The 21,799-nt window shown below is 44.1% G+C and overlaps 1 long non-coding RNA gene across 2 annotated transcripts; it reads left to right on the top strand.

The window, feature by feature from the left end:
• Nucleotides 1-4,796: 4,796 nt before the first annotated feature.
• Nucleotides 4,797-21,016, top strand: LOC310678931. Of its 2 annotated transcripts, XR_014512054.1 has the most exons (4): nt 4,797-4,950; nt 6,832-6,913; nt 18,356-18,432; nt 20,714-21,016. It is a non-coding gene; the product is annotated as an uncharacterized lncRNA (long non-coding RNA). The 2 variants fall into 2 exon arrangements; XR_014512055.1 differs by lacking the exon at nt 20,714-21,016 and having other exon boundaries at nt 18,356-18,873.
• Nucleotides 21,017-21,799: the final 783 nt, after the last annotated feature.

Below are 21,799 nucleotides of genomic sequence, written 5' to 3'. Positions count from 1 at the left end.
AACAGTCTCAGCATTTCCCAAGTTTCAAGGCTGAACGCTGATATTATTCTAAAACCAGATTTATACTCTTAGGAGACAATGCTCTCAGAAATATCGTGGTGCTAACAGTAAGGCCCCTTCCTAGACATCTAATTGGGTCCTAGAGATTCATTTCTTTATCTGGGGTAAGCAAGGACTGGAGGGTGACTGGTAAAGCAATGTGCTATTATTGAGCCATGTTCACCAAATGATGACTACGCCCTCCTCCCCACACAACCTGAATAAGGCGTCTGCAGGAGCATCCTTCTTACAGACTTCCCATATTTCAAATAGGAAGTACTAAGGTGAGCATCGTTCCGCTGACACCACCTTTTCAAACCGTGAAATGTATCATGCACAATAAGCACTCTTCAAATCAGGACAAAAATAGCTCCATGGTGTAAAGGTTGATACTTTATTTTGCCTCCAAGGGCAGCGCAACATGCTGGTCTTGCATGTAGGCAAATTAGTTTTTCTTCCAGAAGATGTTTCATCAATTCTTCCTCAACTGATACCAATGTGGCTGCCAATATCAATATCCCATGGAAGAGATAACAGGAGAAGTGCTGGAGCGAGGTGGGGGATGTGCTGGTGTTTTGTTTGGTTTTTTAAGTTAATTTGGCTCCTGCCTCTCAAGGTCTTTTGGTTTATTGCAGCATTACGCCTCTTCCTAGTGCAATACTGCACGGATTTCGCACAATGCCTTACGAAGCTGTTTTCCTCCATAGCAGTTGAGCCCCCACTCCAATATTAAGCATTGCAGACACTGACTTTGGTTCCCGCTGTAACCACTGTCCTGGTAGACCAGATGCAAAACAGCATCAACAAATGTCCCCGCATTGTGTGTTCAGACACAACAACAGAAAACAACAGGTTCTAATTTCCCCTCCCATTACCCGCTGCATTCCATTATGCACTTTGCTATAGTAGTTATCATCCCCCCAAAATGGTAGTTATTTATATACACCATGATGAAACTAGTTAGTCTTTTGACATCTCGCTGCACCCCTTGCAGCAGTGATCCATTGTGTGGCAAGTCTGTTCACAGCAATGATGAGCAAAGGGGGCTGAACATTAGAAGAGCCTGCTGGATCAGGCCCATGGCCCATGTAGTCCAGCATCCTATTCTCACAGTGCCCTCCCAGATGCCTGTGGGAAACTCCCAATCAAGACCTGAGCATAAGAGTATGTGGGTTTCAGAACCTGATGTTCAGAAGCATTGCTGCCTCTGACTGTTAAGGGTTTACACTGCACTGGGTGACCTTAGTCCAGTCACCATCTCTCAACCTAACCTACCACACAGAGTTGTGGTGAGTGTAAAATGGAAAGGGGGAGAACCACGTATGCCACATTGGGCTCCTTGGAGGAAAGGTGGGATAGAAACATTAGTACAGTGGTACCTTGGGTAACAAACGCTTCAGGTTACAAACTCCACTAACCCAGAAATAGTACCTCGGGTTAAAAACTTTGCTTCAGGATGAGAACAGAAATCATGTGGCGGCAGGAGGCCCCATTAGCTAAAGTGGTACCTCAGGTTAAGAACAGTTTCAGGTTAAGAACGGACCTCCAGAACAAATTAAATTCTTAACCCAAGGTACCACTGTAGTAGTAGTAGTAGAATTTCTCTTTCCAGTTTTGCCTGTCACATTTTTAGACTAGCATTCAATAAATAGCATTTTTTTCTGGCAAACAAAATCACATTCATTTTATACTTTAAAAAATAGTAATAGCTCTTGTAGCTTATTTAGAAAAAAGTGCTGAGAAATACCAGTGAACTTACGATTTGTTGCTATACATACTGACGCTACTGTGCACATAACAAAATGGCTGTTTAGAGAAGAGGTATAACCGTAACTCCTCTGAGCTATGCTGGGTTTCTGGCTTAAATCTCAGTGGATACTCAGAAAGTATGCTGCTGGTTGTGCACACACACACACATACACAATCAATGAACTTCGAGTTATCAGTCTAGCTGCTGCTCTGACTTTGATTGCCTTTAAGTGTATGATGGCAAAGGGCCCATTGTGAGAAGATGCTATTAAATTTGCATTAAATTGTTACTAAATTCATAATAATATCTGTGAATACCAACTAGCCTCATAATGATAGGCCGGGAACAAAATTACAGAAAATTGTGGTCTCTCTTTGCTTAGAAATTCTGCCTATTATGATGAAAATTGTGAGGGGAAACCCAGGCAAACTGTTTAGTATTATAAGAAAGTAACAGTATTCATATCTGACCTCTGGTCTGTAATAAAGATGATTACAAAAAGCTGTGTGCTGATCAGAGGAGGCTTGGCCCCTGGCTCTACTCCCCTAAGCTAGTCCATCCCTTTCTCACAAGCTCACTTTTCATCTCCTGTTCCCTGAGTACAACATTTTACTGAGGTGAAAATTCTGTGCCTAGGCTCTACCATTTCAGCTTGAAGGTGGCAGCTCACACAACAGAAATGTTCTTCACAAAGAAAACTAGTGTCAGGGAGAAGGGGCTGCAGAGGACAAATGCCCATTTGTAGGGACAGTTTAGATACAAGCCACTCCTGCAAACGGACATTGCTGGGTTCACTGTTTACGTCAATCAATTGATTGGCACAGACGGTGAGCACCTTCAGTGTCATCATCTGATGCCATAATGACATCAAGTGGTTGACAGTGGAAAGCTCCACCCACCTAGAAATGTGGAAATGGGGTTCCTGGACATAGGACGGGACACACCAGTGGGCATTTTGCTGAGGCCCCCTCATATCCAGATCAGGTCATGTCCAGACAGCTGGAACATCAGAGCAAGTCATCTAGATCTAGAAAGACTGGATAAGCAGATGAAGCAGAGGTGGGAAAAGCAAACCCAGAACTACGTATTACCTGTAGTTCCATGGTTATTTTCCTGTGGACTTTCCTTCTTAGAATAAAGCAGCTTCAGATGCCTTCAGGCTAAGCCAAGGATCAGTGGGCTTCTCAACATGTCCCCCTCTTGATCTCCGCAAACTATGAGGGAGAAGATTCAGTGTCTTATATCCTTATATATACCACTCAATCAGAAGTCAGCTGTGGTGGTTTTCTGCTATAAAAGAAAGTTGCTGGTAATGTGTAGCTCTGCTCCAAAAAGGAGGAGGGAGTCTGGACCTTCAACAGGAAAGTTTGATGACACTCATCGCCCATCATGCTGACAGGCCCTTAGCTTATCATGGATATAGTGACAATTGCTAAGACTTATAAAGTGAGAAGGATAGCTAGCAGCACACAATAAATAGGATCGCTCCAATCACACTGAAGTTTGAAAAAGAAAAGAACTCACTTGAAACCATCTTGACCAGTTTCTCAAAAGTCTCAGTTTAGAATCTGCTTCAAGATGCCAGGTTCACTTTAGAAAAGCAATCCCAAAAGACAAACATTATCCCCATGCGCTTAAATGTTTTGCTCGCACTCCAGCATATATTTCATTCTTCTATTTTACTCTCTAATGAAAGATTCCTTATTCTGAGGCATCTCTTGTCCCTTTTTTACTTGCTTGGCAATAATGAAATGCTCATACAATCAGAGTAAGTGTATTTTGTACCATCAGAATAATTAAAGATCCCTATTCTGTAGTGATAAGAACATCTGGAAATGTAGCAGCTGTTTGAGTCTGATGTAAAAGAGAGAAAGGACACCAAGAAGGTGACTGTTTTTCATGGACTATTGGATCCACACTTCCTACAACATGATATGGAAACCACACAAAAAAATATGCATGCTTATTTCACTAAGAAATCAGTAAGTCAATTACCTCCCTACTGGGGAAAGCAAATATTACTTAATTTGGACCTTGTAAACATTTCCGTTAGAAATGACTTATAGGTATGGCAGCAAAACAACATCAAAGGATGGCTATCTCATATTGTAGCTGCCTACTGAGACATCAATAGCAGCCAGCCCAGCTCAAGTCATTAGTCAATGTCTTGGAGAACAGCCAATATCAAAAACTTCAGGGAAATTCAGTTTCCCCCTAGAAGACATTTGTGGACTCACCTACAGAAAGGGAAATTTCTAGAATCCTTTACAGGAAGGTTTAGGCGATGAAAAATGTGTGGTTTTAACCACACTGCTATAATCATAAATGTCTTAATTATCCACAGAAATATCTCATCCTATTTGAATCCTGCTAAAACATTTAGGTTTCTGCCCTCAAACCACATATTCTAAAGTAGGACTATCGCAGGATTCAGGCTTCAATAGTTCTGGTATGCTCTCTCTGTCTGACACAGAGATATGTGTGTGTGTGTGTGTGTGTGTGTGTGTGCACATGTCTATATTTTCCTTCTTCCAATTAGCTAAAAGAACACCAAAATTATTACCCCATTTTATCAGTGTAAAAACTCTGAGGTGGGTATGGGATAATCATATAGCCAACATGCTTATCTCTAATTAATGTATGAAGGGGTTAAGACCATGGAGTTAGCTGTTCAGCCAGGCTTAGCTAAGTCACTCCCCTTCACCTTAGGAGGAAGGGTTATGAAGCCTTTTTGCACCATGAGAACCCTTCCAGGAAGGAGGTCAAAGCTGGATGTTCCAAGCTTAGACCACATGGCTTAAGCAAGCCATTTTTGTGTTTCTATGCAAATAATTTAGAAACTCTCGCTACATTGGAATCTAAGTCTTACTGCTTGTCTTTTCTGAATGCTGTATGGAGAAGCACATGAAGAAAACCATTTTTAACTTACCAAACAGCTGTTCTTTTTCTATGCTAAGGGAAGCATAATTTAAAGATCTAACAGTATGTATTTCCACGCTCTACTTTGCTGCATATTTTATGATTTTAAATCTCTGCTGGGGTTCTCTCACCAAAGAGTATTTGCCCCAAACCTGGATCTTGGCATCCAGGGAATTCTCCTTTATACCTTTTTTTTTCCCCTTGCCACCAACAGCTCTGAGGAAGAAGGACAACATCTAAATGTGAGAATAGATGGATGACATTTTCCTTTAAACATATTTTTCCTTTGACCATAATACAAAAACTAAACTAGGATAGGCTGGCATTAACTGGCTCAAGGTCACCTACTTAGTTAAGTGGCTGCAGAGGGATTTGACTGGACCAAGTCTACCTCGCCCACAACTGGACCTATGTGCCTAAACATATTCCAAATCCACTTAGAGCTTGCACTTTTCTCAGGGGGAGTGGGGGGAGCATGAAATTTCAATTTCAGGTGAAAAATAGGGGCCCTTGCATTTCCTTTTCCCTCTACGTAATTCGCATTTTCCAACAAAATATGTGAATTACAACCCATCTACTTTTCAAATTTTGCAGTTCTCCAAATTTTGCAATGCAGGTCTCCAACTAAATAAATGCGGACAAAAATGTATATATTAGGCGAGAACATGCATAAAATAAATGTATTAACGAAAATACAGTATTAAATGCATTATGAGGATATTGCTTGCAAAAATGTGTATTTCAGGCACAATTGTCACACACAAAAAAATTGCCTATCTGGAAAAAATTGCACTAAAATGCTGATGATTTTATGAGCATGTTTTATAAAATGATGATGACGACGACAAACTTATGAAGAAATGTGGAGACTTAAGGACTGGACAAATGAAAAACTGAAAGAAACTTTAGCTGCCCTATTTGCCGCTCCCTACGATAAGGTCTTCAATGTGATTGCAGCAGCTTAGTGGAACTTGGATGCAGAGACAAGACAACTGCCTTCTATTTTCTCTTTTAGAAACCTACTGAAGACTTTTCTATTTCATTAGACTTTTGTCAACTGAACTGTTATTAGTTTTGCCTGTGGCTCACACTGTTGAACACAGGAGTGACTGATGCAGTGTGGCAGTACTGCGCAGCTATCCTCCCAACCCCAGCATCACTGCTATATAACTGGACAGGGCAGATTGACAGTAAGGTTGGGGCTCCATTAGAGCACTGGTGGGAGGGTTGGATTGGTTCTGCCAGCACACCCGCACAGCCCTGACCTTGCTGCCATTCTGCCCTTCTGTGACACTGTCCCAGGTACAAAGTAGCAGCGCCAGTTTTAGGAGGGTAGCTCCACCACTCCCTGTTATATGATGCAATCTTGCTGTTTAGTACTGTTTTATGATGGAAGTGGGTGGTGCTGTGAGTTAAACCACAGAGCCTAGGACTTGCCGATCAGAAGGTCAGCAGTTCAAATCCCCGCGACAGGGTGAGCTCCCGTTGCTCGGTCCCTGCTCCTGCCAACCTAGCAGTTTGAAAGCACGTCAAAGTGCAAGTAGATAAATAGGTACCGCTCCGACGGGAAGGTAAACGGCATTTCCGTGCGCTGCTCTGGTTCACCAGAAGTGGCTTAGTCATGCTGGCCACATGACCCAGAAGCTGTACGCCGGCTCCCTCGGCCAATAAAGCGAGATGAGCGCCGCAACTCCAGGGTCAGTCACGACTGGACCTAATGGTCAGGGGTCGCTTTACCTTTACCTATGATGGTTTTAATGTAACTGTTTTGTATTTCTACATTTTGTTCACCACTTGGATATTTTTATAGATAGGTCATCTACTAATTTTCTTTTTAATAAATGGACAAATACAAATAAAATCCTTGTCAATGTTGGTGGCAGCCTTATTCAGAGCAGCACAAGTGTTCCCTTCGTGTTATTGAACATCTTCCCTTGTTTATTCTAATGTATTCATTAAGGCCTAAAACATTACTTGTTTAAGTGTGCCTATTGGCAGGCTTTTCCAAGGCTGTTCCTGACTCACTCCTCCAGAAGGAGAAAATTCTGATGCAGTCCTTAGTAACATATTGCATCTATATTAAAATTGCTTCCTCTGTTTGCTTTTTCCGCCCTTCTTTCTAGTTGAAGAGTAGAAGAAAATAGCCTTGGGGTCTAAGCAGATGTTTTTGAGAAGTGGTGCCTTCTGGGAAGAAAGGAAAAGCAGGTGAGGTCACTAAAAGGTCACTTAGAAAGAGTTTAAAATGCCAGGAATGGCATATTGATTTTTCACTTTTCTTATAAAGAAAAAGTAAGTAAATGCACTCTTAATGTCCTCTGTTCCAACTGCTAGCAATGTTTGTTCTACAGACTATCCAAGCTAAATGGAGCTAACAAATGTATCCTGTGGAGCTAGCCTTTTTTTTAAAACCTGCAGGTAAGGGTGTGCAAATAGGACAGTGTTAGCTTCTCATGGTTTTTCATTTTTCCAACCTTCAGTTCAGCTCTTCACATTTCCACATCAGCTTGCCATATGAAAATTCTTCAGCATTACAGTGCAAAATTCTTCCTGGTATACCCTTTTTTGCATGGAATTTCCCCTGATATACACATTTTTGCAATGCACATGTCTCTGACAATATAAAAACAGATTCTCAGGACCTCAGATGCTGGGTTCCTTGCTTGCAAGGCAAATCTTACAGACACAAGGAGCACACGCAGTCCTGTCTGTCTGGAGTCCTACAGATCTCTTTGCAATTCATTTGGTAATTGCTTCCATACATCCGTTTTCACGCCAATGTTAATTGTTTCCATTTAGTTCCTTATCTCTGACATACATTCCTATCTCAGCGCTTCACTTTGAAAGTGGAGCCAGTCCCTGAAGTCATTGCTTTCATTTTGGCTGGCTAGCTGGAATTCCATTGTTAACCAAAGACAGTCGAGAAACCATTGACCCAGAGTTGGAATGGACAGGCTTTAAATCAGAAATAAACTGCATGGGATGTAGTTGGACTAAAAATAATCAAGGTTAGTAAGAAGAAAAGCACTTGATGGATAGTGAAAATCCACCTAACAATTGAACAGAAACGAAAGGAGCCAATAGGTAGGTACACTTCTGTCTGTTTGACAAATCCCTTTATCTGTTAACAAAATCCATGTTTCTTGCATGTCTCAAAAGGATCAGTTTCTTTTATGCTAGTGATGCTGCAAAACCATCAGCCTATTTTTGCTATCCCATAAGAATCTGGCTCTTTCATTACTAAGTTTTGAGCAAGCCCCCATCCCCTGCTGGAAGTTTGCCAGAGATGACTTCACGTGTAATTAATGGAAGCCCTATCTGGCTACGTTGCACAGCAGTAGCAGCTAATGATCAAAACACCTCCTCCTATTAAGTTACCAAGTGAGTTTCAAACTGTTGGTCTGGCGAGAGTTCTGTTTTCCCCACCACAGGCTTTCTTTGGATCAAACTACAAACTACAGGGATGCAGGTGGCGCTGTGGGTTAAACCGCAGAGCCTAGGACTTGCCGATCAGAAGGTCGGCGGTTCAAATCCCCGCGACAGGGTGAGCTCCCGTTGCTCGGTCCCTGCTCCTGCCAACCTAGCAGTTCGAAAGCACGTCAAAGTGCAAGTAGATAAATAGGTACCGCTCCGGCGGGAAGGTAAACGGCATTTCCGTGCGCTGCTCTGGTTCGCCAGGAGTGGCTTAGTCATGCTGGCCACATGACCCGGAAGCTGTACGCCGGCTCCCTCAGCCAATAAAGCGAGATGAACTCCAGAGTCGGTCACGACTGGACCTAATGGTCAGGGGTCCCCTTCACAGAGGTATGTTGAACATGCAGTTTGTCTTGTTCACAAACACCTATACAGTGGTACCTTGGGTTAAGTACTTAATTCGTTCCGGAGGTCCGTTCTTAACCTGAAACTGTTCTTAACCTGAAGCACCACTTTAGCTACTGGGGCCTCCCGCTACTGCCACAACACCGCCACACGATTTCTGTTCTCATCCTGAAGCAAAGTTCTTAACCTGAGGTACTATTTCTGGGTTAGTGGAGTCTGTAACCTGAAGCATATGTAACCTGAAGCATATGTAACCCGAGGTACCACTGTAAAGCTGGTGGACCCAGAAACATAACTCCGGGCTATACTAAATAGAGTTTTGTTACAGAGGAGAAGGAAAATTGTTCACAACCCACCCCACCCTACCTAGCACTACACAACACTGCATTGCAGTGAAGTGGTTAGATCGAAGGTCTAGGACCTGGGAGACCAGGGTTCAAATTCCTGCTCAGGAAGCCTACCTTGGGCCAGACATGGTCTCTCAGCCTAACTTATCTCACAGGGTTATTGTGAGGATTAGATAGGGATAGGAACAATGATGTACACCATCTAGAGCTCCAGTGGCAGTGGAAATGAGACATAAATATAATAATAAATGATTTTTTAAAATAAGTGATTTCCCCCCCATGCTTGGTTCACTTTTGAGGGCTAAGTGCTTCAGAGCTACTAAAGCACAAGGTAATACAGGGAAAGGGGAAAGATTTCAAGCTCCTCTCCTCTGGGCTCATATTTTGTGTAAAAAGTAGACCTCCATTCCTCTACATTATATGTGATTGGAGCAACTATGAGGCTGTGTATACAACTTTTCATTAAAGCACATTCTTCTCCTCAAAGAATTCTGGATACTGTAGTTTACCCCTCACAAAATTACAGTTCCTAGCAACCCTTAAGAAACTATAGTATCCATAATTCTTTTTTTTTTGGGGGGGGGGATGCACTTCAAATGTGCTTTAAATGTACAGTGTGTATACAGCCTGTGTGTAACAAACTCATGACTGTGATACATAACTAGCTTGGCCATACACCTGGAGAACAGTGGAGACCCACTTCATAAAAATGTATAACAGGAGAGCCAACCCACTGCCATTTTATAGTACAGTAGACTCGTAGCTGCCAGCCCTAGGCATGTAGGTCTAAGAAAGGGGGGCCAATTAATATATTATCCAGTGTATGTATTCCTGTTCCACTTTTGTTGTCAGAATTACAGATTAAGAGATTGGATTTCCTTTCCCCAGTGGCCAATCAACACATTTCCTTTCCCCAGAGGCCAATCAACACATACATAAAGTGACACAAGGAAAACCCTTCAAACACTTGCTTTAGCCGTTTCACTGACCCATAGTTTTAAGGAGAAATCTGCTTCTATTGCTGTGCAGCAACCCAGCACCTAACTTCCTCAAAAATACTTCACTTGCCCTGGCAGCAACTTCCACACGAGATATCTTTTCTCCCAAAGAGGTTGGGTACTCCCTTCTTAGCCCACTCAGACACAGGAAGTAATTCCCCTTCTTTCCTTTTCTCAGATTAACCATGTTTTGCATCTTATGTGTACTGATGCAAATCATAACCGACAAACAATAATCCCCTCAAAAACCACAGATGGTAATCACAGTCTTCAAAGTGTTTGCAAACCATGGTCACATCGCACTTGGTTTGTGCTAACCATGGCTTGTTTGGGTGCAAGTGTAATGTGAAACCACATTTAATGCTCAGAAAGGAGGGAGAACACCCCAGAGATTAAGAAAAGGCTGGCTCCCAGTTTGCAAAGCATTGTTTCCCAGGGAGCCAGTGGTATGTCTGGCATGGGCCGGTATGATACCCATGAGTCTTTCACCTTTTTAAATGATGTCTGAAATCATGTCGCAGTTATAGCGTCTGGGTTTCATTAAGCTACCTAACAAATTAATTACTTGAGAAATTAGATGTAATGCATCGCAAAATCTAAGTGCTGCTGAACTTACATTTAGTACATAGCTGTAGAAGATGTTAGCTAAATCACAGACAATGATGAGTGAAGTTTGGCTTCAACTGGCGGCGAGTGTTGGCTGGGTGAATGTGTGACTAAGTAGCAATAAAGATTTTAGTAGATGCTGGAAAATCCAAAGCCTGATTAATGTATCTGTGAAAACTTCTCTATGAAAGCCAAGCCGTTATCTCTAGATAGCTACGAGTCGCCATTAAAAATTGAGTTAAAGCTATGGGAAGAGTTGAATTCTCAGGCCTCATTCACAAACAGCATCGCACTCGTGGGAATACCCTTTTTATGTATATGATGTCACAATAAGAGGTTTTTAGTAGCCTGATTTGTTCGCAGTCGTACCAGAGACTTGACAACATTCTGGGTGTAAAAAAGGGGATGCAGCTGGAAAATGGAGTTTTAGCTGCACAGGCACAATGGTGGGATTTATTTTAAACTTGTCAGAAGAGAAGCTTTTGAACTGCTTGGAAGTTTCTTCCATGCTTGAAGAGGGCGCAGTAAAGAAGCCTAGGCAAACCGAATGGGTAACGAATTCTCCCTGTATATGTTCTACCTCAATACAGTACATGTTATGCCTCCAGTGCTGGAGGCAGTATTCTTCTGAATACTAGTTGCAGGGAATCACAAGTAGGGAGAAGGTTGTTGCACCCAGGTCCTGCTTACAGGCTTTCCATAGACATCATCTGCTTGTCTACTGTGACAACAGTGCTGTGCTTGATGGGCTTCCCATAGGCCTGTTTCTGGTTGGACACCGTGAAAACAGGATGCTGAATGATATGGGTCTTTGGCCTGCTCCAGCAGGGTCTTTCTTGTTCTTATGTACTTGGGCATTATGAGTAAAAGCAACAGGAGAGCAGGGCTGTGCCAAGAAGTCCCAGGGCTCTGCTGTCATGTTGAGCAGCCATTCCACCAGGCACCTCTGTATCCAGCACAGGGCCTGCAGAGAGGGCAACTTTCACACACAGATCCCAGGGTGAGGAGCTGATGGCATACCCTCCAACATATCTCTGATGAACATAGGGACGTCCCATTCCATCATGATAATTTTACCATTTATACCCCACACATCTTCCTGGGTTTCCCAAGTCACTCCAGGCAGCTTTCAACACATATAAAAACATAATAATAAGAAGAAGAGTTTGGATTTGATATCCCACTTCATCACTACCCTAAGGAGTCTCAAAGCGGCTCACAATCTCCTTTCCCTTCCTCCCCCACAACAAACACTCTGTGAGGTGAATGAGGCTGAGAGACTTCAGAGAAGTGTGAGTAGCCCAAGGTCACCCAGCAGCTGCATGTGGAAGAGCGGGGAATCGAACCCAGTTCACCAGATTACGAGTCCACCGCTCTTCACCACACTGGCTCTCACATTAAACATTTTAAAAAAACATTCCCTATAGAGGATTGCCTTCAGATGGCTCGGGAACCAGATAATTCCATACCCTCCAACATTTCTCCAATGAAAATAGGGGTATCCTAAGGAAAAGTGGGACATTCCAAGATCAAATCAGAAACTGGGACGGCTTCTCTAAACTAGGGATGTCCCTGGAAAATAGGGACAGTTGGAGGATCTGTAATGGGCATGCACGACCACCTGGTGCAACCCCCAGCTCCAGCTCATGTACAAGACCTGTCTACTAAACATTCATCCTGGTGTGTTTACAGAGAGATTAGATGTCATGGACTGGCTGGACACAGGAAGAGTGGGAGGCACTAGCTAGGGAACCCCCAAGGGAAGATGGTTCAGAGCCTGGGAATTGGTGGTGGGACGGTCAGAGGAAGTGGTCAGAGGAAGAAGAGGGGGAAGCTTGGGAGGAGGAGGTGTTGGAAGCTGAAGAGGTAACAAGGTTTACTGAGCTGCGAGAATATGTGACAGAGGGAAGTCCTAAATCAGAATCCGAAGCAGGAATCAGGCTGATGAAGAAGCCAGAGAGTCTCCTTTTTCTGCTGCAACAAGCCTTCCTTGCCCTAGGCTCCCAGGACCTGTAGAGGTATGAAGAGGGAGGTGCAGAGACAGGCATGTTGGTGGAGTATCAGATTGCTTGGGGAGGACCTGTGGGAGTAGGAGATTTAGGCTGCTGTGGGAAGGCGGAGACTTTCAGCCTCTGCAACTGCCTCATAGGGACAAGACCCATGAGAAGAGTTGCCATACTCATTAGGCCTGGCACCCCTGAGCAGGTCTTCCTTATTTCTTCAAATAAAGAGTTAACTTCACTTACTCCATGTGATTTATTATTGGCTGGTGCCCTGACATTAGACAATGTTCCATCCCACACTTTCCAGGGCATTTTTTCCATCGCTTTCCATATCACAGAAAGGTCTGATATTCAATGGGGAAAACAGGTTTGTTGCACAAGACCTCCCAGTCAACTAGAACTGTGCAACCTAAACTGGCTGATAAGTGATTAATCAAGCTGTTTGTTTCTTTTTACATATATATTGATCTGTTCTGGTTTGGGATTAACAGAAATACGGGGGGGGGGGGGATAGGTCATGTTTCGTTCAAGCTTAAGAAAGTAAAAAGTTGCAGGTTCGTGTGATTCCCTGGCTAAAAACACCTTGTATCGCTGCTTGAAGGCAGGGTGGGGGAGAGAGACCAATTTAGCTGCTTTTGTAACAACCTTGATTGTAAAAACAATATGCCCTCTTGGCATTATGCACCATGGTTCCTTCTGTACTCTATAATTAGGATGAGTGCAGTTCTATATTTTGATAATAACACGGTCTAATCTCTTAGGGGTATTGGGGTACTAGGGAACTGTAAAGGCCTGAAAACATTTCCATTTAGAGCTGAGACCAAATTTCTCAGAACGTTTCAGAGAAAATTGTTGATATTTTTCTTTTCCTAACCCCTCTAGAAAAAAGGTCACTTTGCATAATTATCTGTGAACATTCTTAGCCACTTTCCTGGTTATTCCCAAGGCTTTCTTTATTTCAGCATCCTAATGTTGGGGGGTGTGGTGGGAGAGGGGGGAAGTAGGTGTTTGCAATTGCTAAACAACTGGTCAGTCAGAAATCTCAGGTGATCTACTGCAAATCAGTCAGAGACATTCCAGTAGATTCTGATCTACCTTCTGCTCACCCCTGTCTTGATGAGGTCTTTTGGTTTTATAAGCCAGGAGGTTGCGCTACATTTAGGATTATGATGGAGGGGGGTTAGGGTGGGAGAGGATATAAAAACATTTAAAGGTTGGGATGATCCTTTGGGTACTCATAAAGATCAGCCAAATACACGTCTGAGGAGAACCGCAGGAGAGAAACCATCTGTTCCAAGGTGACCACTACATTACTAAGGAATAGGTACCTCCAAAATCTGCTTCTCATCACCCCATAACTGTCACACATGACAAACCCACTTCCTACTGAAGAGTTAATAATACAAGAGAAAAATACTGAGTTGAAAATCTGTATCCATTGGATGTTAAAGGCATGGTGGAGTTCAGAGATAAGGGAACCACACCTTAAGGCAACAGCAGATTCAGAAAGCAGCAGGCTAAATCTCAGGCAGTAACCTTCCATCTACCCTTTAGTGCTCACAAGTATTTATCACATTATTTTGCAGTGTTTACAATCAGTTCACATCATCCTTCCTTCCTTAATCTGGGTTCTTTTTAACCAAAATGGATTGAGAGAGAGAGAGGAGAGTTATATATAGAGAGAGGTATATATATATGTGTATGAAAGTATGTAGACCAGTGGAGGAGGGGGCTTATACAGGCTTCCTCAACCTTGGCCCTCCAGATATTTTGAGCCTAGAATTCCCATCATCCCTGACCACTGGTCCTGCTAGCTAGGGATCATGGGAGTTGTAGGCCAAAAACATCTGGAGGCCCGAGGTTGAGGAAGCCTGGCTTATCACCTCCTTCCTACTGGTCAAACTATCTGATGACCAGGGTTGGGGCGATTTCCAACCTCATCAGGGCACTGACCTTTTCCCAATTGTCACATCCCTACTGCAATTTGACCCCAGCCCTCTCTTCTGCAGAGTATGATTCAACATAATCCCAACTCAACCATAAAGCACGGTAGGTGACCACAGCCCAGACACTCTCTGTTTCAGCCTAACCTACTACACAGGGTTGTTGTGACGATAAAATGGGGAGGAAGAGCAATCTGTATACCACCTGGAGTTCCTTGAGGAGGGAAAGGTGTTCACTGCTTGCAATGAATTGCTTCTAATATAAACGTAATGCTAACTAAACAAACAAAATCCATCCAACGAGCACAGATCTGAAACACCCGGCATGGAGTGGGTGCAGGGAGAAGCTCTGTAAAAGGACATTGCAACAGAAAGGCAGGGGGAAGAGGAAGGCCCATCCTTGTAAGAACATAAGAGCCTGCTGGATCAGGCCAATGGGCCATGTTGGATGGGCATGCTGTTCTCACACTGGCCAATTGGATGCCTGTGGGAAATCTGCTAGCAGGAGCCACATGCAAGAGCCCTCTCACCTCCTGCTGTTTCGAGTAACTGGTATCCAAAAGCAGTGCTGCCTCTGATTGAGGAGGCAGAGCCGGGCCCTATTGGCTAGAATAAGGTTACCAGATTTTTTCCAATGAATCCAGGGACACTTTTCAACTTCCTACTAAATAGATGGATTTTATCACAGGGACTGATTTGTAAATACAGGGACTGTCCCCAGGAAACGGGGACGTCTGGTAACCTTAGGCTGGAAACCATCGACAGCCTTAAAAGTAAAGGGAACCCTGACCATTAGGTCCAGTCGTGACCGACTCTGGGGTTGCAGCACTCATCTCGCTTTATTGGCTGAGGGAGCCAGCGTACAGCTTCCGGGTCATGTGGCCACCATGACTAAGCCGCTTCTGACAAACCAGAGTAGCACACAGAAACGGTGTTTACCTTCCCGCCGGAGCGGTACCTATTTATCTACTTGCACTTTGACGTGCTTTCGAACTGCTAGGTTGGCAGGAACAGGGACCGAACAACGGGAGCTCATCCCGTCATGGGGATTTGAACCGCCGACCTTCTGATCGGCAAGCCCTAGGGTCTGTGGTTTAACCCAAAGCACCACCCGTGTCCCTATCGACAGCCTTACCCTCCATGAAATCATCAGCACTTCACTACTACAAAACTCCTTTCTCGGTTGCCTTGACTAAAAGAAGCAGCTGGCAGGGTTTTATTAAGCACATCTGTGTGCAACATGCAGTTTAGGTCTATACGTTCCAGTAATCAGCATAAATTGAAAGTGTATCTCATGCGTACATCAGCAAGCCTTTTTATTTAACTGCTACAACTTCATCTGAATGAGACACAAACTGATTGAAACACTAAGGACTTCGATGAGAGTTCATCCTTTTGAACTTCTAAAGAAACGTTAACATACGTGCCAAGTGTCCCAATTTTCCAGGGACAGTCCTGGAATTATGAAAGCCATCCCAGGTTCTGATTTGATCCCGGCATGTCGCTGTTTCCCTTGCCAGCACTGCCACCACTGAGCTCAGGGAAGAGGGTGAGCCAGCACTTGTCCTGAGCGGCGGTAGCTGTGCGGGAGCATCCCATTTTATCTCCATGGCCTCTCCACTGTAGCGGCTGCTGGAGAACGGGACAGGAGGAGGAGAGGTTGCTGCCACTGAGACCCAGCACTGGCTCTCCAGGGCAGGTAGAAGGCAAGGCAGTCCAGGGCGGAAAGAAATGGGGAGCCTAAGGAGCACAAGGAGTCTTGGTTGTTGTTTTTTTAAAGCTTTGCGTACACATCTAATCTTGCCCCTTTCTAAAATTTATCGGTATATGTTTTTCTTTTTATAAATCTACCAAAGAATAAAATAATCAGGATTAAGGGGTTTTCTCAGGATTGTGGAGGAGGGGTGTGCTGTGTCCCATTTCGACACTTGCCTTTCTTCTGCTAGGAAATGTTCTATGGGGGTGGGGAGCAAAAAATGGGGGGGGGGTTGAGGAGGGTCAGTTGTGAGGGTGAGAAAGGTCCCTACAGTGGTACCTCAGGTCACATACGCTTCAGGTTACATACGCTTCAAATTACAGACTCCGCTAACCCAGAAATAGTGCTTCAGGTTAAGAACTTTGCTTCAGGATGAGAACAGAAATTGTGCGGCGGCAGCGGGAGGCCCCATTAGCTAAAGTGGCACCTCAGGTTAAGAACAGTTTCAGGTTAAGAATGGATCTCTGGAACGAATAAAGTACTTAACCCGAGGTACCACTGTATTTTCATCTGAGAAACGTCAGGGGGTATGTGTTAATGTTTGGGTAGTACCGTATTGGCCTGAATATAAACCGCATCTTTAAAATTGAAGTTGGGGAGAGAGAGAGAGAAATACCCGAATATAAGCCGCTCCATTTCTTGTTGCTCCTGGCTGCATCCTGGGCGGGGGCGAGAGCTGCGCTGTGTTGCCGGCAGCCTTTCCCCTTCCTCGCTCTCTCCCTTCCCAGCCTTGGGGGAGAGGACAAGGGACTACACACAGAGCGCTTAACCGGAGCGCTTAACCATGCTCCTGGTGCTGTTTGCCCTGCGCTCCTGGCTGCATACCATAAGGTCGCAAATAAGCCGCACTTTAACTTTTCGCAGTTAGAATTTGGGGGGAAAGTGAGGCTTATATTCAGGCCAGTACGGTATATGTCAGGCATAGGCAAACTCGGCCCTCCAGATGTTTTGAGACTACAATTACCATCATCCTTGACCAGTGGTCCTGTTAGCTAGGAATGATGGGAGTCGTAGTCTCAAAACATTTGGAGGGCCAAGTTTGCCTATGCCTGGTATATGTTGTCTGAAACAATAAACCTTTAGCTCTAGTCCTCTTCAGATGCTCAGTTTGAATGTGCAAAGGGGCAAGCATAAATGGGCAGAAGGAACCCCACCCAACTCGAAAACACTGTACCTCAGTGTCCCTAAATGACAGGTGCACTCTCTGGCCAATGAGTGGTCAGCATGAATCAGAAGGCGAGTGGCTCATTTGCACATAGGATTTCCAACACAGATGGAAGCACTAGTCAATCAGGGTTCCCATCCTGTCTTGGAGACCCAACCTGAGTAAGGCAGCAGCTCCAAGCACACATCAGGCAGGGACCATGTCCAATATATGCAGTATTATTAAGGGGGCTTGCCCTACAAATTCCTGTGTGCCCCTTTGTGCATTCAGACTGATCATCTGAAGGCAGCTCATGCTGCAGGAAAAGGTGCTTATTTTGACATATGGATCCTTGTTTGAGAAATTGCGCCAAAATAGTTTTGGAATCTCCTTCAATATTTTGTTCAATATCTCCAAATATGCTTTCCCAAAAATTCAGTAACCTTTGTTACTTGGACAATAACGTTTTCCAAATGTTTAGCTAGGTTTCTGGTTAGCATTATGCTATGGGTGTCTCATGCACTTGATAAAAAATGATAGTTCCTATTTCCCTCCACGTAATGTTAGAAGGGGACTCTCTAGCTGTTGGCTGGATACGCCACAGCAGGAGCCCGTTCAAACAGAAGCAGCAAATGTTCCAAAGCTGACCTTACAGTCTGCTGCTGTTACCCTCCTATCCTCTGATCCTTCTCATGTCTTCCCACTCGCCTGCTTATAGAAGCAGTTGATCATGCACCAAACAAATTAGCACAAAGATCAAAAGAGTATAATTCCGTCTTAAATTAATTCTCATGTGGCATAATCAGAAGGAAAGGCTGAAACGTACGCTCAGGCACATCTCATGAGCATTTATTTCTGTTTTCTGTTTTCTTCTCCACTGGCCAGCCGAGCTCCAATGTAACATAAGCTGCTCGGCTTTCATTTTTGATTATGTAAGATATCAGTTGGTATCTGAATTTGTCTGCGCTTCTCTTCCCTTCCCTTCTATGCCCACTCCTTTTTCTTTATATCTATCACAACTCTTCAACTGGAAGCCATTATTAACAATGGAGGACCACCTTGACTGCACTGGCAGGAAGGATGGCAACTAAGGCTGCAAACCCAGTTACCTGTGAGTAACACCAAGTGAACTCAGTGGGACTTACTTCTGAATGGAAATGGTTAGGAACACACCGTTAGAAAGTAAACGTCTTCTACAGGAAATATCCAAGTGTTTGGTGAATGTTGTGTAGGCCTTTTATGAAATGGCCTTGAACTTTTTGTCATAGGTGGCAGCTCTCTTGGTTAAGGGTCACACCAGCCTTTGCTAACCTGGCACCTTCCAACTGCCATGCACTACAACTCTTAAACAACCAAAATACCTGGAGGGCACCAGGTTGGCAAGATGCTACAGGGATGCATCTTCTGGTACAAGGGTTTCTGGGCAGGGAATCAAATCATTACAGATTATTAGTTTGGTTCCAGTTCAGGTACAGCTGTGACTGCAGTTCTGGTTTGATTCTGCTTCAGGCCAATAAGGACTGAGTATATGCCTGAATAGATTCAGTTCTTCTTCCTGAGGGAGAAATGTAAATATAATTCACATGACTGTGCCTATTTGCATATGCCATGCAGTGATTAATGTCACAGAGATATTGTACCCTAATCTCAGTACTAGATGGTTAATCACACCAGACAGAAAAGCCTGTACAGGAAGTTGGAAAAGAGCTAGGAGGGGAATGGGGAAGAAATGCAGGAACTGTTTGCTGATTCCAGATTAGAACCCGTTCTTGAAAGACAAAATGGAATGTATATAGAAAGATTAAACAAAAGATACATATTGATCAATTGCATCCACCTCCATACCAGCAGATTCCCTCCTTAACGTTTAGAACCCAGTTGAGAGGCCAATAACGTTTGGGTGGTGTGTGTGCAAAATTAATTAAAATAATAATAATAATAATAATAATAATAATAATAATAATAATAATAATAATATATTATTTATACCCTGCCCATCTGGCTGGGTTTCCCCAGCCACTCTGGGCAACTTCCAACAAAATATTAAAATACAATAGTCCTTCAGATATTAAAAGCTTTCCTAAACAGGGCTGCCTTCAGATGTCTTCTAAAAGTCTGGTAGTTGTTTTTCTCTTTGACATCTGGTGGGAGGGTGTTCCACAGGGCAGGTGCCACTACTGAGAAGGCCCTCTGCCTGGTTCCCTGTAACTTCACTTCTTGCAGTGAGGGAACCACCAGAAAGCCCTCGGCACTGGACCTCAGTGTCCAGGCAGAACAATGGTGGTGGAGACGCTCCTTCAGGTATATTGGACTGAGGGCATTTAGTGCTTTAAAGGTCAGCACCAACACTTTGAATTGTGCCCAGAAACATACTGGGAGCCAATGTAGGTCTTTCAAGACCGGTGTTATGTGGTCTCGGCGGCTGCTCCCAGTCACCAGTCTAGCTGCCACATTCTGGATTAGTTGTAGTTTCCAGGTCACCTTCAAAGGCACGTAGAGCGCATTGCAGTAGTCCAAGTGAGAGATAACTAGAGCATGCACCACTCTAGTGAGACAGTCCACAGGCAGGTAGGGTCTCAGCCTGCGTACCAGATGGAGGTGGTAAACAGCTGCCCTGGACGCAGAATTGACCTGTGCCTCCAAGGACAGCTGGGAGTCCAAAATGACCCCCAGGCTGCGCACTTCAGGGGCACAGTTACCCCATTCAGGACCAGGGAGTCCTCCATACCTGTCTGCCTCCTGTCCCCCCAAAAAAGTACTTCTGTCTTGTCAGGATTCAACCTCAATCTGTTAACTGCCATCCACCCTCCAACCGCCTCCAGACACTCACACAGGACCTTCACCGCCTTCACTGGTTCTGATTTGAAAGAGAGGTAGAGCTGGGTATCATCTGCATACTGATGAACACCCAGCCCAAACCCCCTGATGGTCTCTCCCAGTAGCTGCATGTAGATGTTAAAAAGCATGGGGGAGAGGACAGAACCCTGAGGTACCCCAGAAGTGAGAGCCCAGGGGTCTGAACACTCATCCCCCAACACCACTTTCTGAACACAGCCCAGGAGGAAGGAGCGGAACCAAGGGAGATTAGGAACCAATTGTCCCATTAAGGAACCACATGACAGTAGAGGCTAACTTGCAAGGAGAATGTGGAATCAGAGGTGTCCCTGGACGAGGGGAAAGGGCAGGAGAGATGTTCTTTCCCAGACAAATAGCCTGGGAAAGTTATACATAGACGTTATAATTGAATAATCTTCTGGAAATTGAAATAAGACTCCAACCCTAATAATGGTTCCTTGAAAGCCAATGCAGTCAAAACCAATAGGACTTACTTCAGGGGAAATATGTTGAGGGTTAGAGCCAAAATGTGAAATATTCCATTATTTCTCTTTAAGGAATCTAACACAAGGGATAAAGCTGGCTTCTTTATACCAGAAATGTAGTGTGATTAGGGATGTCAGAGAATTCCAACAAAAAATGGAGGAGGAAGCAGAAATTGCTGCAATTCCTGTGTTTGCCTGCCATCAGGAATAGAAATTAGTCAAGTGAATAGGGCGGCATTAATTTACATTGCTGCTGGTAGTTATTTTAATTCTGCAAATAATACATAGTTGATCACAGGGATTTAGACTATCTTCACATTTCCTTTGCACTGAAATGGCATATACCTAAGTTATATGCCATGGAACAGAAGCTGAGGCGTTGATCCAACAAGTGACACCCACCTTGCACCTTCCTTAGGAAGAGTGGTATGGGCCCAGCTCTTTGTGCAGCAAGGGGCCAGAGTCCTGGGACTCAGCAAGCAAACAGGCACTCCTCTGTGAGGTTTGCTCACACCAGTGCACCAGAAAAAGCAGGCTCCTCACTGAGAGGAGGAGGGGTTAGGCTAGGGACGTTCCTTTGACAATCTACTTGAAACGGGAGTTTCAGACCCTAAGGAGGGACCAAGACCTCCCTCAGCATCTGACACTTCTTGGGGCCCCAATTCCACCATCCCCATCCCACTGGGACCTTCCCAAGGATTCTCCAATTCCTCATCTCCTCCCACTCCTCCTTTGGGTCAGACCATCCCCTCCATGACATCTCATGAGCCTCATGAAATTGACAGAGGTAGTCCCTTAAATGAAACAGGAATTGTTAGGCCTTTCCTTCTTAATCACAGAGCCATTGAAGCCATGCCAATAATAAGACCTCCCTTCACACAGCTTCTCAAGCTAGCAGCTGCATCCATTTCTAGATAAAGACACATCATTTTCACATTTCTTTCCAGCACATTTCTTACACAGGGGCCAAGCGCTACATAACAAAATGACTTGTCAGCAACCCTTTTGCAAGCCCAGCGTGCAGTTATATGGTCAGGCTCCAAGAGTCTGAAATAAGGATTTAATTTTTATGTAATGAGATGGGTTCAGGATCCTAATTAAATACAAAATTGATGATTAAAATATATTTAGCTTTAACAACTGTGCCATAAGAGATGC

Source organism: Podarcis tiliguerta, assembly GCF_965153285.1.
Source record: "Podarcis tiliguerta genome assembly, chromosome: 5".
Lineage (NCBI taxonomy): Eukaryota > Metazoa > Chordata > Lepidosauria > Squamata > Lacertidae > Podarcis > Podarcis tiliguerta.
The sequence above is the reverse complement of the archived record's forward strand: the minus strand, read 5'-3'. Positions and strand labels throughout refer to the sequence as shown.